The sequence below is a fragment of the Primulina tabacum genome, chromosome 17 (genome assembly GCF_025594145.1).
Source record: "Primulina tabacum isolate GXHZ01 chromosome 17, ASM2559414v2, whole genome shotgun sequence".
Classification (NCBI taxonomy): Eukaryota; Viridiplantae; Streptophyta; class Magnoliopsida; order Lamiales; family Gesneriaceae; genus Primulina; species Primulina tabacum.
In genome coordinates, this window is record NC_134566.1 from 19521149 (window position 1) to 19540527 (window position 19379).

The following is a 19379-nucleotide window of genomic DNA, read 5'->3' on the forward strand; positions in this document are numbered from 1 at the left end:
AGATTCGATACCCCATTCATGATCTTGAATTGGCGGCTATTGTTTTTGCCTTGAAGATCTGGCGTCATTATCTTTATGGGGAGAAATTTGAAATTTACTCTGACCATAAAAGCCTGAAGTATTTGTTTTCTCAGTCAGAGTTGAACATGAGGCAGCGTAGATGGCTTGATCTACTGAAAGATTTTGATTGCAAGATCAAGTACTATCCAGGGAAGTCAAATGCAGCAGCAGATGCCTTGAGTCGAAAGGTTTGGGCCATATCCTTATCGACGATAGGTGTTTCGAATTTAGTTGAAGATTGTTGTTTGTCTGGTTTAGCATTTGACACAGATAGTAGACCGCTGAGACTTGCTTCGATTCAAATTGAGCCAGATTTGATTATGAGGATTAAAGAGGCACAAAGAACAGATCAGAATATACAGCAGTCAATTCAGATGGTCAGATCAGGAAATCAGTCTGAATATCAGGTACGTGATTTTGTCCTGTATGTGAATAACCGTATTGTAGTGCCAGATGTTTCAGAGTTGAAACAACAGATATTGTCAGCAGTGCACTGTAGTCGGTTCAGCACTCACCCTGGTGGCAGGAAGATATATAACGATCTAAAGACACAGTTCTGGTGGAAACAGATGAAATCAGATATTGCCGAATATGTGTCTAAGTGTTTAAATTGCCAACAGGTGAAGTCTGAAAGAAAGAAGCCCGGAGGTTTACTTCAGAGCCTATCTATTCCAGAATGGAAATGGGATCACATTTCCATGGATTTCGTGACGAAGTTACCTCGATCATCCCGGGGTCGTGATGCGATTTGGGTTGTGATAGACAGATTAACCAAATCAGCATGTTTTATTCCGTATAGAATGACGTACAGATATGATCAAATGGCTGAGATTTATATCAGAGAGGTAGTCAGATTACATGGTGTGCCGAAGTCTATCGTATCAGATCGTGATCCACGACTAACTTCATACTTTTGGCACAGTCTGCAGCAGGCCTTAGGTACGACATTACACCTGAGTACTTCTTATCATCCTCAGACCGATGGACAGTCAGAGCGGACTATCCAGACTTTAGGGGACATGTTGAGAGCTGTAGTGCTAGATTTCGGCACTAGTTGGCAAGATTCACTACCGTTATGTGAATTCTCGTACAACAACAGCTATCAAACGAGCATAGAGATGGCACCGTTTGAGGCATTGTATGGCAAGAAGTGCAGATCTCCGTTGTACTGGGATGATATATCTGAAGTACCAGAACTTGGGCCTGATATGATTCGGGAAATGACTGAGAAGGTGAAGATCATTCAGAAGAGAATGAAAACAACACAGGATAGGCAGGCCAAGTATGCCAATATCAGACGTAGACCGTTAGTATTTGAACAGGGAGACAGAGTATTCTTGAAGATTTCTCCTTTCAGAGGCGTTGTCAGATTTTGAAAACGCGGGAAATTGTCTCCTAGATACATCGGTCCATACGAGATTCTTGAAAAGATTAGCGATCGAGCATATAGATTGGCTCTTCCTCCTTCTCTATCCGGGATACATGACGTTTTTCATGTATCGATGCTGCGTAGATATATGCCCGATTGTTCTCATGTCATTCGGCCTGACGAAGCTGAGCTAGATCAGACATTGAGTTATGTTGAACAACCGATACAAATTCTTGATCGGAAAGAGAAACAGCTCAGAACGAAGACTATTCCGCTAGTGAAAGTCCAATGGAGTCGTCATGGCACTGAAGAAGCGACTTGGGAAACAGAAACAGATATGAGACAGAAATATCCCGAGTTATTCTCATGATGTGAGTATTTATTCAGCTTTTGATTTTACTGCTGTTTGTACATACTTTGATTAACTGATTTCACGTTCGAGGACGAACTAATATCTAAGAGGGGGAGAAATGTAATGCCCTAGATTGTATGTGGATAAAATGAAAAGATGAAGTGTTGCTTGAAGGAAGAGACCGCACCCGCGCCTAGAGAAGCACCGCACCCGCGGTGCATGGACAAAAAGTTAGTCATTTTTACAGTAGGGTCACCGCACCCGCGGTCCAAGAAGGAGTGCACCCGCGGTTGATGGACAAAGAGTTGGAAAGTATTTTCAGAAATGACACCGCACCCGCGGTGCAAACGTAACCGCACCCGCGGTAATGTCACCGCACCCGCGGTCTTATATGTACCGCACCCGCGGTCGTCTAATTTCAGAAAATGAAAGGCATGCCGTTGGCACAGCGCACCCGCGGTGAAGAGTGACCGCACCCGCGGTGCTGCTTGCGAGAAAGCCAACCTTAATTCTTAGGAAGACACATGGCATATATATATATACACTTGGGCTGAGTCATTCTTTCTTCAGACTTGCTGGAGAAAATCGAGAGGCATTCCATAAGAAGTGAAAGGGTTCTTTCATTTAGACTTGAAGTTGTGCAAAGGATACTCATCCAAACTTCAATACAAGCATAAATTTGTGTTCCTTGTATCAAGAGCTATCTAAGGATGTGAGTTTGGTTAAGTTTTAACATGTTTTGAAGTATACATGTTGGAGAAATGCTGATATGCTTGTGATTATATGTTCTTATGATTATGGTGAGTATGGAAATACAGTCGGATCGATTTTCGGATACCGTTTGAGATGGTGTCGATTTTCCAGCATGTATATTGAGTTAAGATAGTGAAGAGTTCAGTATGATACATTATATTGTAATGAGGAGTATGAGTTGATTTTGATTGCTTATGATGTTATTGAGTGATCGGTATCGCAGGATTATACCGTTGTACCGTCGATTTGTATTGAGATTGATTGACAATTCATATATATGTTGAATTGAGTAGAAGTTTGATAGAATACACATTGATTATGCCATTTCAGATGTGTAGTGGTAAATTTGGGAACAAGACTTCGACTACGACGACGATTATACTACAACGAAGGTATAATGCATGTTTTGTTTGGGGAAGACACGACTCAAATAAGATTCAATTTGAGTTTCCCAACAAAACCACATACTAGATTAGTTGCTTGTCTTTTGACATGATTATGATTTGTTTATGGATTGTATTCAAATCTTTTGATATGATTATGCATTTATAGATCTATATTCATGCATTTAAGATATGAGAGTCATTGGCAGATTTGCCAAACTTCTAGACGTTCGGTGTATCGACGCATAGGAGCAGACATCCTCCGATTGTAGACATTCGATACAGACATGACCGAAGTCTAGGAATAAGACGTACAGTTACCCCGATTGGGAGGGAAGGTGACAGACAGTGACGTCTTATTCACACCGGGATCCCTAGAGTAGAGTCGATTCGAGTCAAGACATGATTTGATTTGAGTTGCATGTTTAGATAGATCGGTTTCATAGACTATGGAGCCATTGTTATTGCTTTCATGCATGATTTATGATTTCGTATCAGCATTTATACATGTTTTATACTGGGATTTGTTCTCACCGGAGTTTCCGGCTGTTGTTATGTCTGTATGTGTGCATAACAATAGGTGGGGCAGGATCAGGGTCGCGACAGAGATGAAAGATCAAGATAGCGTGGTGACTACGGGTGCAGAAGATCACTAGTGATGTTGTACTAGATTTGTACTACTCGTAGTTTATGGTTTGTATTAAACCCTAGTGATGTGTTGGTAGTAAGACATGACATGTATATTATATGTGTTGTAATTAAATAAAGAAATATATTATGTTTAGTGTCTACATTTGAATTAATGTTAAAAAAAGCGAAAATTTGACCCACATTTTGAATAAAGATCCAATTAATCACAAAAAGAATTGAGTTAGAGCTCGGGTCCCCACAATTTGATTCATGTTTCTGATTTTGATACATGTTAGGAATATCTGTTATATACTTTTTTATTGTTTTTATGATTGCATGTATACATGATTTATACTGAGAATGTAATTCTCACCGGAGTTATTTGGCTGTTGTCTTGTTTGTATGTGTGCATGACAACAGGTGGGACAGGATAAGGGTCAAGAAGAGAACAAGACTGGACTAGATAGCGTGGAGATCCGGGCTCAGAAATGGACTAGGATTCAGTACTTGATCTATAGTAATTGAAATCTAGTTCAATAGGAATGTATTAAGTACTAGACTTGTACTTTAACTTTAATATGTAAATTAGATTGATTTACATTACGTTTCCGCTGTGTATTTAAAAAAAAAAAATTTATGTCCCACATTACCTAATTGTTTCATTTGATATTAGAAACGATTAAGGAAATGGTTAAAAGTCACATTCTCCTTATAGAAGTCATACTTCTATTTTTATTGCCGCTTATAAACTCCTTTATAAGCCGTTCAACTCATTGAACTATTTTACTTCTCAACGGGATCTAAAAAGTTAGCACTTGTGTGACCCTCAATGGTTCAGTGATACAACTAGCCGTGGGTTCACATCTCCATGTGATTCGGACTAAACATGTCCTTATACGAGCATACCCCAATTGCTCCATTCTTACTTATCAACTCCTTGATAATAAGAACGTCAGAACTCAAGTCTGATAGTACCCAACCAATCATGTTAAACGCCTAGCAGTATCTCTTACATGATTCCCTAGGTATCAAATGATAGTGCCTGCAAGAATCATTCAATTATGGATAGCGTACAGTACGGTCCCTTCAACTCATATATCCCGACCGATTCGACAACCATTGGTATATCGAGAGTTGTCAATGAATCGATTCTATGTGTCATGTCGTAGTTGCATCGATGGTGTAATCTATGAAACCCTTTCATAATTACCACCATACTCTGATCAGAGATTTCATACTACATATACATGTGATCACATAGGATATCCATACCCAAAGGTAAGCGGTGAATCCCCGACTACAATGCATCGACTCCTATATGTTTCGACAAAACACCCAACCTTGCCACCTGATGACCCCATGAGAGTCGGTAAACAAGTCAAAGTGCAATGCTAGCATATAGAGTCTCAATGTTGTCCCGGGTCATAAGGACTAATGGTGTACAACCATAAACTAGGGCGTTTCCACTCGATAAGTGAGAACCACTTGAAAAGTCCTTTATGGAGGGTTGTTCAGTGCACTCTACCAGGAGCATCTATCTGCATGCTCGGACATCACAATGTCCCTACCAATGAATAACCGAGAAAAATGGGTGGAAATGAGTGAAAATGAGGCAAACTCTTGTATTTAATCACTTAAATCTCGAAAACACGACTTTACTGTTCATTGACCGCGGGTGCGCTGCTCAACAGACCGCGGGTGCGCTGAAGGTTCTGCCCAAACACCGCGGGTGCACTCTCCTCTGTAGCCAACAAATATTCTTTGCAACTAAAATCGAATCGCAACGTCGCTTCTCCTCATAATTAGGCAACACTATCAATAAGAAAGTTGCACCACTATGTCTTATCTAACCAAAACAATTTGCCTCATACCAATTGGCTCAACATACAAATTATCATGAATTAAATCGTAACGATGCTACACTATGCTACACACCATCTATAACCGACAATATTATAAATCATAAATCCAAATTCTTAACATCTAAACTATACTTAAACTTAACCAAATAGTCTATAAACATAATAAATCTTAAATCGTACCGTTCACCAAGCTTGGATATTACAATCTCCCCTGCTTAAAGGAATTTCGTCCCCGAAATTGACGTCACTGCGCAAACAACTCAGGATACTTTCCTTTCATCTCATCCTCTGGTTCCCACGTGGCTTCTTCAATCAATTGATTCCTCCAAAGAACTTTAACAATGCCGATCTCTTTGTTTCTCAATACTTTAACTTTGCAATACAGAATCTGGACTGGAATCTCTTGGTACGTCAAATTTGGCGTCAAATACAATGGCTCGTGACGAAGAACATGGGAAGGATTCACAATATACTTCCTGAGCATGGAGACATGAAAAGCATTGTGAACTCTATCAAGATCTGGTGATAAGGTTAATCTGTAAGCTCGATCACCAATTCTGTCCAAAATCTCAAATGGGCCTATAAACCTTGGACTCAACTTTCCCTTTTTGCCAAACCGCATCACACCTTTAAGAGGTGCAATCTTCAAGAACACGTGATCGCCAACCTCAAACTGCAACGGCCTTCGTCTCACATCAGCATAACTCTTCTGTCTTGACTGTGTTGTCTTCATCCTCTCCTGAATAACAGCAACAACATTAGCTATCTATTGGACCAACTCTGGACCCAACATCTTTCTCTCACCAATCTCATCCCAATATAAGGGGATCTACATTTTCTGCCATAAAGTGCTTCATATGGTGCCATGCCAATCGTTGCTTGGTAACTGTTATTGTACGGGAACTCAACAAGAGGCAATTTGGAATCCCAACTACCAGGATAGTCGATAGTACAAGCTCTGAGCATATCATCCAATATCTGAATAACTCTCTCTGATTGTCCGTCGCTCTGGGGATGATATGCTGTACTGAATGCTAACCGTATACCAAAGGCTCTGTGCAAACTCTTCCAAAACTCTGAATTAAAACTAGGGTCACGATCAGACGCGATCGACACAGAAACACCATGAAATCTGACAATCTCTGCTATGTACTCTTCGGCATACTGGTTCATGGAATATGTTGTCTTGACTGGGAGAAAATGCGCTGACTTGGTCAACCGATCAACGATAACCCAAATAGAGTTATAGTCTTTCTGCGTTCTAGGAAGACCAATCACGAAGTTCATTGTAATGTGCTCCCATTTCCATTGAGGAATCGGCAATGAATGCAAAATGTCCCAGCAGGTTTCTGGTGTTCGATTTTCACCTGCTGACAAGTGAGACACTGAGAAATAAATATGGCAATATCCTTCTTCATACCTGGCCACCAATAAAGTCTACGAAGATCCTGATACATCTTGGTACTACCTGGATGTATCGAATATGGCGCGGTATGTGCCTCCGTCAAGACGTCTCGCCGAATATCATCACCAGTAGGAATGCATATACGGCCTCTGAATGTCATCAAACCATCTTTATTCATCCCATACTCTGAATTACCTCTCTCTTCAGCTCTGGCTCTCATCTCTGTCAGCTGTACATCATTGGCCTGCTCTCTACGGATTCTATCCGCCAATGTAGCCCGAATGACCAACGCTGAAAAGCGAGCAATGGTTCCTGGTACTACCAAAGCTATCTTGTAATGCCCTAGATTGTAGGTGGATAAAATGAATTGATGAAGTGTTGCTTGAAGGAAGAAAGACCGCAACCGCTCCTACTTTTCTATCGCTCCCGCGGTTGTTAGGCAGAATGTTAGAGTTTTGAATACAGCTATACCGCACCCGCATCAAGAAGTATACCGCACCCGCGGTAGGTGGGCAGAAAGTTGGATTGTTGCTACTGGAGGGTGAGCGCACCCGCGGTGAAAATAGGACCGCACCCGCTGTCGTCAATTTTGAAAAATTGGAAGGGGATGCCGTGAGCTGACCGCACCCGCGGTCGAGAAGGAGCGCACCCGCGGTACTCTGTGCGAGAAATCCACCTTGAAGTATTATTTTGACACATGGCATGTGAGGTATATGTGTATCTTTCTCCTGCAATTCTTCATTTCCAGCAGCTGAGAACCGAGAGCAAGCTTATGAATTCCCTCAAGCTTTCTTCATAATAGACTTTGAGTTGTAAAAGATTTACATATCCGAATTTCGATCCGAGATAAGATTCTTGCTTCTCTCATCAAGGACTTCGAAAGGGTATACATTTTATTATTTTTCAGCATGTTTCGAAGTTTACATATTGGGGAAATTCTGATATGCTTGTAATTATGTGTTCTTGAAATCATGGACATCATAGAAACGTAAACGGATCAAGAAAATGATACGATATGTGATTGTTATGAATTCCAGCATATGTTGAGTTAAGAATATGCAGATTTTGAGAGTATGATGTGTATATGGTGTTGCTTATTCATTGTGAGAGTTGATTATTGTTGTTGAATTGATCGGTATCGAGAAATTACGCCGTTATGCCGTAAAATGTATCAAGACTGATTATTGATACATACATGTGTTGAATTGAGTTGTGGATTGATATTGTACATTCCAACATTGTTGTTTCAGAGTTGATCTTGACAGATTTGGCATTGAGACTTCGATTACGACAAAGATTATAGGACAAGAAGGTATAATTCATGTGAATTCGGGAAGATACAACTCAAATGAGATTCGATTTGAGTTTCCCAAAATTACATACTTGTTATGTTTTTACATTATATTGATTTATATATATGTACTGAGATAGGAGAGTCATTCGTAGATACGCCAATTTTCTAAACGTTCGGTGATATCGAAGCATAGGGGAAGATTCACTCCGATTGTAGAATTCGATACAGACAGGACCGAAGTTTAGGAATAAGATGTAACGCCAACCCGATTGGGAGAGTAGGTGGGAGACCTGTTACATCTTATTCATACCGGGATTCCTAGAATTAGATATGAATTGAGCCAAAGATATGAGTTTGAATTACATTGCTTGACTTATTCTGATTATGTTTTATAGTCTATAAGATGTATTGTTGTTGATTACATCCATGATAGTATGTACATGATTTATATTGTGTATATGCATGTATATATGTTTTATACTGGGATTTGTTCTCACCAGAGTTTTCGGCTGTTGTTGTGTCTGTATGTGTGCATAACGACAGGTGGGACAAGATCTGGGTCGCGACAGAGATGAGAGATCGAGATAGCGTGGAGATTACGGGCATAGAAGAAGACTACTAGTGGTTTCTTACTAGACATGTACTACGTGTGGTGTGTAGTTAGTATTGAATACTAGTTTTGTGGGGACCCGGGCTCTAACTCTATTCTTTTCAGGATTAATTGGATCTTTATTCAAAATGTGGGTCAAATTTTCGCTTTTTAACATTAATTCAAATGCAAATACTAAGCATAATATCTTTCTTTATTTAATTACAACACATATAATATACATGTCATGTTCTACTACAAACACATCACTAGTGTTTAATACAAACCATAAACTACAAGTAGTTAAAATCTAGTACAACATCACTAGTGATCTTCTGCGCCTGTAGTCACCACGCTATCTTGATCTCATCTCTGACGTGACCCAGATCCTGCCCCACCTATTGTTATGCACACATACAGACATAACAACAGCCGGAAACTCCGGTGAGAACAAATCCCAGTATAAAAACATGTATACATGCTGATACGAAATCATAAATCATGCATGAAAGCAATAACAATGGCTCCATAGTCTATGAAACCGATCTATCTAAACATGCAATTCAAATCAAATCATGTCTTGACTCGAATCGACTCTACTCTAGGAATCTCGGTGTGAATAAGACGTCAATGGCTGTCACCTACCCTCCAATCGGGGTGACTGTACGTCTTATTCCTAGACTTCGGTCATATCTCTATCGAATATCTACAATCGGATTGAATCTGGTCCGAAGCGTCGATACCACCGAACATCTAGTTTGGCAAGTCTGCCAATGACTCTCCTATCTCAAAGGCATGAATGTAAATCTATAAATAAGACATCATCATATCAAGAGATGTGAATATAAATCTATAAACACATCAAATTCATATCAAAAGATAAACAACAATTCTAGTATGTGATTTGGTTGGGAAAATCAAATTAAATCTCATTTGAGTTGTGTCTTCCCCAAACAAAACATGCATTATACCTTTCGTCGCACAATGTCTGTCGATGTCGAAGTCTCGATGACGAATCTGTCACTATCAAATCTGAAATGGAAATGTTGATACATATTCTATCAATCTCTAATCTCAATCAACACATATCCAATTCAATACTTGATCTCGGTACAATTTGACGGCATAACGACGTAATCTCTCGATACCGGTCAATCCATCTCTCAACATATATCTCCAATTCATACTTCTCAACTCATAATCATCTTCATAAGCATATGATAGTACTCAAAGTCTGCATAAGTTAAAACTAAACATGCTGGAAAATATAACTATAGCATACAACGTCCGTTCTTCGATCCGGTTGCGTTTCTACGATATCAATAATCTCAAGAACATATTATGAAACTCAATTCATCCTTCTCCTAACACATATATATCAAAAGGTGCTGGAATTGAATGAAACTTACATCTTCTTGTAGCTTCCAAAGAAAGGAACCCAAATCTATATTTAGATTCAAGTTTTAATGTATAAATCTCACACAATCACAATTATAACTTTGGGAGAACTTGAGAAATTGTTGAAGATGCTCTCGGTTCTGAATTCTGAAATGAGAAAGACTAATCAGTTCAATATCTATATATATACATGCCATGTGTCACAACAAGGAACAAAGGTGGATTTCTCGCATGCAGCACCGCGGGTGCGGTCACTCTTCACCCCGCGGGTGCGCTGTGCCCACGGCATGCCTTTCATTTTCTGAAATTAAACGACCGCGGGTGCGCTACATATAAGACCGCGGGTGCGGTAACATCAACGCAGGTGCGGTCACGCACCCGCGGTCACGTTTGAACCGCGGGTGCGGTGTCATTTCTGAAAATACTTTCCAACTCTCTGTCCATCAACCGTGGGTACATTCTTTCTTGGACCGCGGGTGCGGTGACCCTACTGTAAAAATGACTAACTTTTTGTCCATGCACCGCGGGTGCGGTGCTTCACTAGGCGCGGGTGCGGTCCCTTTCTTCAAGCAACACTTCATCTTTTCATTTTATCCACACACAATCTAGGGCATTACATTTCTCCCCCTCTTAGATATTAGTTCGTCCTCGAACGTGAAATCAATAAATCAAAGTATGTTCAAACAGCAGTAAAATCAAAAGCTGAATAAATACTCACATCATGAGAATAACTCGGGATATTTCTGTCTCATATCTGCTTCTGTCTCCCAAGTCGCTTCCTCGGTGCAATGACGATTCCACTGGACTTTCACTATTGGAATAGTCTTCGTTCTGAGCTGTTTCTCTTTCCGATCAAGAATCTGTATCGCTTGTTCAACATAACTCAATGTCTGATCCAGCTCAGCTTCGTCAGGTCGAATGACATGAGAACAATCTGGCATGTATCTACGCAGCATCGATACATGAAAAACGTCATGTATCCCGGATAGAGAAGGAGGAAGAGCCAGTCGATATGCTCGATCGCCAATCTTTTCAAGAATCTCGTATGGACCGATGTATCTAGGAGACAACTTCCCGCGTTTGCCAAATCTGACAACGCCTCTGAAAGGAGAAATCTTCAAAAACACTCTGTCTCCTTGTTCAAATACCTGCGGTCTACGTCTTATATTGGCATACTTGGCTTGCCTATCCTGTGCCGTCTTCATTCGCTTCTGAATGATCTTCACCTTCTCAGTCATTTCCCGAATCTTATCAGGCCCAAGTTCTGGTACTTCAGATATATCATCCCAATATAGAGGAGATCTGCATTTCTTGCCATACAGAGCTTCAAACGGTGCCATCTCTATGCTCGTTTGATAGCTGTTGTTGTACGAGAATTCACACAACGGTAGTGAATCTTGCCAACTAGTGCCAAAATCTAGCACTACAGCTCTCAACATGTCCTCTAAAGTCTGGATAGTCCGCTCTGACTGTCCGTCGGTCTGAGGATGATAAGCAGTGCTCAGGTGCAATGTCGTACCTAAAGCCTGCTGCAGACTGTGCCAAAAGTGAGAAGTGAATCGTGGATCACGATCTGATATGATAGACTTCGGCACACCATGTAATCTAACTATCTCTCTGACATACAACTCTGCCATCTGATCGTGTCGATATGTCATTCTGTATGGGATAAAACACGCTGATTTGGTCAATATGTCAATAATGACCCAAATCGCATCACAGCCCCGGGATGATCGAGGTAACTTCGTCACGAAATCCATGGAAATGTGAGCCCATTTCCACTCATGAATAGATAAACTCTGAAGTAAACCTCCGGGCTTCTTTCTTTCGGCCTTCACCTGTTGGCAATTTAAGCACTCAGACACATATTCGGCAATATCTGATTTCATCTGTTTCCACCAGAACTGTCTCTTCAAGTCGTTGTACATCTTTCTGCCACCAGGGTGAATGCTGAACCGACTACAGTGCGCTGCTGACAATATCTGTTGTTTCAACTCTGAAACATCTGGTACTACAATACGGTTATTCACATACAGGACAAAATCACGTACCTGGTATTCAGACTGATGTCCTGGTCTGACCATCTGAATTGACTGCTGTATATTCTGATTTGTTCTTTGAGCTTCTTTGATTTTCGTAATCAAATCTGGCTCAACTTGAATCGTGGCAAGTCTTAATGGTCTACTATCTGTGTCAAATGCTAAACCAGAAAAACAACAATATTCAACTAAATTCGAAACACCTATCGTCAATAAGGATAGGGTACAAACCTTTCGACTCAAGGCATCTGCTGCTGCATTTGACTTCCCTGGATAGTACTTGATCTCGCAATCAAAATCTTTCAGTAGATCAAGCCATCTACGCTGTCTCATGTTCAACTCTGACTGAGGAAACAGATACTTCTGGCTTTTATGGTCAGAGTAGATCTCAAATTTCTCACCATAAAGATAATGACGCCAGATCTTCAGGGCAAATACGATAGCCGCCAATTCAAGATCATGAATGGGGTATCGAATCTCTTGTGGCTTCAGCTGTCTAGAGGCATATGCGATCACATGACCACGCTGCATAAGAACACATCCCAGCCCTCTGTGAGATGCATCACAATATACAACGAAATCACCAGTACCTGAAGGAATCATCAAGACAGGTGCACTGGTCAGCCTCTTCTTCAACTCTAGGAAGCTAGACTCACAATCCGCAGACCACACAAACGGCGCATTTTTCTTTGTCAACTGGGTAATTGGCTTCGCAATACTGGAGAAATCTTTGATGAATTGTCTATAGTACCCTGCTAGACCCATGAAACTGCGTATCTCAGGCACCGAAGTCGGTCTCGGCCAACTGATCACAGCTTCCACTTTACTCGGATCCACAGAAATACCATCTCCAGATATGATATGACCCAAGAAGACAACCTGTCTCAGCCAAAACTCACACTTTGACAGTTTAGCATACAATCTTTCATTTCTCAATGTTTGCAACACAATTCTCAAATGATCGGCATGCTCATTCAAATTATTTGAATACACCAAAATATCATCGATAAAAACAATCACAAACTCATCTAAATATCTCTGAAAGACGCGGTTAATCAGTCCCATAAACACCGCTGGAGCATTCGCTAAACCAAAAGGCATGACAATAAATTCGTAATGTCCATACCTGGTTCGGAATGCTGTCTTTGGTATATCAATATCTCGTACTCGCAGCTGGTGATATCCAGATCTCAGATCGATCTTGGAATAGATAGATGATCCCTGCAACTGATGAAATAAGTCGTCGATACGAGGCAAAGGATATTTGTTCTTTTATCGTTGCCTTGTTCAGTTGCCTGTAATCTATACACAATCTCATAGAACCGTCTTTCTTTCGCACAAATAGCACTGGAGCACCCCAAGGAGATACACTAGGTCTGATATATCCCTTGGTTAGAAGATCTTCTAATTGTGCTTTCAATTCTTTCAATTCTATTGGCGCCATCCTATATAGAGCTCTCGAAATAGGAACGGTACCTGGAGTAAGATCAATGCTAAAATCTACCTCTCGGGCTGGAGGTAACCCTGCAATCTTGTCAGGAAATACATCTGCAAACTCTCGTAATACTGGCAAATCTGCCAATGTCGGGCTCGATTTCAGTAAATCTACTGAATAAATAAGGAACCCTTCTGCTCCTTGCTGCAACAATCTACTCATAGCCAGAGCAGATACTAAGGGAATCCGAGATCTGGAACCCTTACCATAGAATTTCTACTCCTCTGTCATTTCAGGTCTGAATCTGACAATCTTGTGAAAACAGTCTACGGTGGCTCTGTACTTAGTTAACATGTCAATCCCCGACAATACAATCAAAATCAGATAAACCAAGTACAACACATTCTAAATCAATCTCATGCCCTTCAAACTGTAGTAAGCAATGTCTAACTGAAGTCACAGATATCTGCCCACTTCCCAACGGAGAAGAAATAGACACTACAGTAGACATGACTCTACAGGCAATGCATGTGTCAATGCGAAACGTTCTGATATGAATGTATGTGATGCACCTGTATCTATCAATACATATGCAGGATAACCGCAAAGAAAACTGTTACCTGCAATCACATCGTCTGGTACATCTTGGGCTTGCTCTTCCGTCAATGCAAACACCTGAGCTTGTTGTCTGGGAGGTTGGCTCACTGTCTGGCCACCTCTGGCTCTGGGCTGGGACTGTGTAGGCGTGGGCTGGAAGGAATGGACAGACGAAGCTTGCCTCTCAGGCTGAGTCACTGATGCTGATGACCCTGCATTCTGAAATCTCTGTGCACCTCTCTGGGACAGACTCTGGCAAAATGTCCCTGTTGCTTACATATGTTACATCTGCCCATCACTCCCTGACACTGCTCTGTGGCATGTTGGCCTCCACAAGTAGTACAATATACACCTGTCACATCTGTACTCTGGCCAGGACCTCTCTGTCTTGACCCACTGGAGCTCGACGAACTGCTTCCTGCTCTCTTAAACTGCTTACCCTTGACTTTCAAAGAATCTTTCTTTCCACTACTACTACTTCCACTATCAAATCGAGGAGGAGGTGGTGGAAACTGTGTGGCGAACGGTGGCGGTCTCTGACCCTGAACACTATAGGAAGCTCCTCGCTGCCTAATCAAGCCAGCCTCTGCTCCTTTCGCTCGATTCAGCGCCTCAGAAAAAGTGTTGGGTCGCCCCGTGTTCACTAGGGTAAAGATGTCCGGATTCAAACCATTTATGAACTGATCGGCAACTGCCTAATCATTCCTTGCTACATGAGGTGCAAATCGAAGCAAGGACGAGAATTTGGCAACATACTCCTCTATGTTCCATTGCCCCTGTCTCAAGTTGGCAAATTCGGCCCCTTTGTCTTTTCGATACAACACTGGAAAGAAACATTGATAAAATTCATCTTTAAAGACTTTCCAAGTAATATCAATACCTCGATGTTCTAAGGCTCGTTTCGCCGTTAGCCACCAACTCTTGGCCACTTCATCTGTATAGGCAAGTGATTTAAATAACATCTCTATATCATCCAACCAGCTTTCACAATCCACTGCATTTTCTGTGCCCTTCAAAGTCGGAGGTCGGAATGACTGAAATCGTTTCAACAGAGTCTCCATCGGGGTAGCGGTTACGTCCATCTGGGTACCTGACGTACTCCCCTGTTCTGGCACTTGTCTTGCAGCTGGTTGCGGTATTCTTCTAGGCAGCATATCTGATTATCAAACAGATTAGGATACAATCTATACAATCTATCTCAGCCCTCCTCTGATCATATACCTCTGATCCAGAATCGGTTCTGATTCAGTCTTAACAAGTATATGCTGTAAATCAACTCAGATACAATACAACATATAATAGGGAAAGCAGTAAATCATGCTTGCACATCAAAAGCAAGGAAGAAGACTCGATCTACCCCGCTCATTTTATTCTATCTCAGTCTACAGAACCTACTGCTCTGATACCACCTGTTGTGGGGACCCGGGCTCTAACTCCATTCTTTTCAGGATTAATTGGATCTTTATTCAAAATGTGGGTCAAATTTTCGCTTTTTAACATTAATTCAAATGTAAATACTAAGCATAATATCTTTCTTTATTTAATTACAACACATATAATATACATGTCATGTTCTACTACAAACACATCACTAGTGTTTAATACAAATCATAAACTAGAAGTAGTACAAATCTAGTACAACATCACTAGTGATCTTCTGCGCCCGAAGTCACCACGCTATCTTGATCTCATCTCTGACGTGACCCAGATCCTGCCCCACCTGTTGTTATGCACACATACAAACATAACAACAGCCGGAAACTCCGGTAAGAACAAATCCCAGTATAAGACATGTATACATGCTGATACGAAATCATAAATCATGCATGAAAGCAATAACCATGGCTGCATAGTCTATGAAACCGATCTATCTAAACATGCAATTCAAATCAAATCATGTCTTGACTCGAATCGACTCTACTCTAGGGATCCCAGTGTGAATAAGACGTCAATGGCTGTCACCTACCCTCCCAATCGGGGTGACTGTACGTCTTATTCCTTGACTTCGGTCATATCTGTATCGAATGTCTACAATCGGATTGAATCTGGTCCGAAGCGTCGATACCACCGAACATCTAGTTTGGCAAGTCTGCCAATGACTCTCCTATTTCAAAGGCTTGAATGTAAATCTATAAATAAGACATCATCATATCAAGAGATGTGAATATAAATCTATAAACACATCAAATTCATATCAAAAGATAAACAACAATTCTAGTATGTGATTTTGTTGGGAAACTCAAGTTGAATCTCATTTGAGTTGTGTCTTCCCCAAACAAAACATAAATTATACCTTTCGTCGCACAATCTGTGTCGTAGTCGAAGTCTCGAAGACGAATCTGTCAATATCAAATTTGAAATGGAAATGTTGATACATATTCTATCAATTTCTAATCTCAATCAACACATATCCAATTCAATACTTGATCTCGGTACAATTTGACGGCATAACGACGTAATTTCTCGATTCCGGTCAATCCAACTCTCAACATATATCACCAATTCATAAGTCTCAACTCATAATCATCATTATAAGCACATGATATTGCTAAAAATCTGCATATTTAACTCTAAATATGCTGGAAAATCATAACAATTGCATATGACATCCGATAATCGATCCGTTTACGAATATATAGTCACTAACATAATTTAGTGTAATTCACAATTTCCCCAACATCAATATTTCAAATCATGCAGGAAATGAATGAAACTTACATCCCCTTAAAGCCTTTGATGAGAGGAGTTCAAAACCGAAATCGGATTATCGTTTGGATGTGAAATTCTTGTACAAACTAACTTTAAAAGAAGAGAACTTTCCCTTTCCTTGAACTTTTCCCTTTCTCTCGCTGGTCTCTGGTGTGCTAGGAGAGAAATGAAGACACACACTATATATATCTTGCATGTTGAGGGGCAAGTGTCATATTTTTCAAGAAACACGCATGACCGCGGGTGCGGTAGTTCATGAACCGCGGGTGCGCTCAAGCTTCGGCGGTCCATCCACTTTCCAAAATCGACGACCGCGGGTGCGCTACATATAAAACCGCGGGTGCGGTGACATCAACGCGGGTGTGGTTACGTTTGTACCGCGGGTGCGGTGTCATTATACCTTTCGTCGCACAATGTCTGTCGATGTCGAAGTCTCGATGACGAATCTGTCACTATCAAATCTGAAATGAAAATGTTGATACATATTCTATCAATCTCTAATCTCAATCAACACATATCCAATTCAATATTTGATCTCGGTACAATTTGACGGCATAACGACGTAATTTCTCGATACCGGTCAATCCATCTCTCAACATATATCACCAATTCATACTTCTCAACTCATAATCATCATCATAAGCATATGATAGTACTCAAAGTCTGCATAAGTTAACTCTAAACATGCTGGAAAATAATAACTATAGCATACAACGTCCGTTATTCGATCCGGTTGCGTTTCTACGATATCAATAATCTCAAGAACATATTATGAAACTCAATTCATCCTTCTCCTAACACATATATATCAAAAGGTGCTGGAATTGAATGAAACTTACATCTTCTTGTAGCTTCCAAAGAAAGAAACCCAAATCTATATTTAGATTCAAGTTTTAATGTATAAATCTCACACAATCACAATTATAACTTTGGGAGAACTTGAGAAATTGTTGGAGATGCTCTCGGTTCTGAATTCTGAAATGAGAAAGACTAATCAGTTCAATATCTATATATATACATGCCATGTGTCACAACAAGGAACAAAGGTGGATTTCTCGCATGCAGCACCGCGGGTGCGGTCACTCTTCACCGCGGGTGCGCTGTGCCCACGGCATGCCTTTCATTTTCTGAAATTAAACGACCGCGGGTGCGCTACATATAAGACCGCGGGTGCGGTAACATCAACGCAGGTGCGGTCACGTTTGAACCGCGGGTGCGGTGTCATTTCTGTAAATACTTTCCAACTCTCTGTCCATCAACCGCGGGTGCACTCTTTCTTGGACCGCGGGTGCGGTGACCCTACTGTAAAAATGACTAACTTTTTGTCCGCGGTGCTTCTCTAGGCGCGGGTGTGGTCCCTTTCTTCAAGAAAAAACTTCATCTTTGCATTTTATCCACATACAATCTAGGGCATTACAAGTTTGTATACCTTTGAAATGAAACAAGACATGTATTTATGTTTGTTGAAATAAAAGAGAGAAAGTTATTGTGCTTGATTTATATACATTTGATTTAATGTTAAAAGCAAAATTTTGACCCACATTTTCTAGCAAATATCCAATTAATCCCAAAAAAAATTGAGTTAGAGCCCGGGTCCCCACAACAGGTGGTATCAGAGCGATAGATCCTTTAGACTGAGATAGAGTAGAATGAGCGGGGTAGATTGAATTTTCTTCCTTGCTTTTGTGGTGCTAGCATGATTTATTGCTTTCCCTATTACATGTTGTCTCGTTATCTGAGTTGATTTACAGCATGTATTCGCAAAGACTGAATCAGAACCGATTCTGGATCAGAGGTATATGATCAAAGGAGGGCGGAGACAGATTGTATAGATTCTGTACTAATTCGTTTGATAATCAGATATGCCTCCTCGACGAGTACCGCAACCAGTAGCAGGCCGAGCACCAGAACAGGGCAGTACATCCAATGATTCGATGGATGTAACCGCTACACCGATGGAGACTTTGCTGAAAAGGTTTCAGTCATTTCGACCACCGACACTGAAGGGCACTGAAAATTCAGTTGAGTGTGAAAGTTGGCTCGATGATATAGAAATGTTATTTAAATCTCTTGACTACCCCGACGAGCGACTAGTGAAATTGGTTGGACATCAACTGCAAGAAGTAGCAAAGAACTGGTGGTTGACTACGAAAAGAGCATTGGAGCACCGTGGCACGCAGATTACTTGGAAGATTTTCAAGACTGAGTTTTATCAGCGATTTTTCCCCGTGTCCTACCGAAAAGACAAAGGTGCTGAATTGCCAATTTGAGACAGGGACAGCTGAATATTGAGGAGTATGTTTCTAAGTTCTCTGCATTGCTCTGATTTGCTCCTCATGTCGCAGACAATGACGAAGCCGTTGCGGATCAGTTTATCAATGGCCTGAATCCAGAAATCTTTTCCTTGGTGAATACCGGTAGGCCCAATAATTTTGCTGAAGCATTGAACCGTGCCAAGGGGGCAGAATCTGGATTGCTTAGGCAACGAAACACTTCCTATGTCG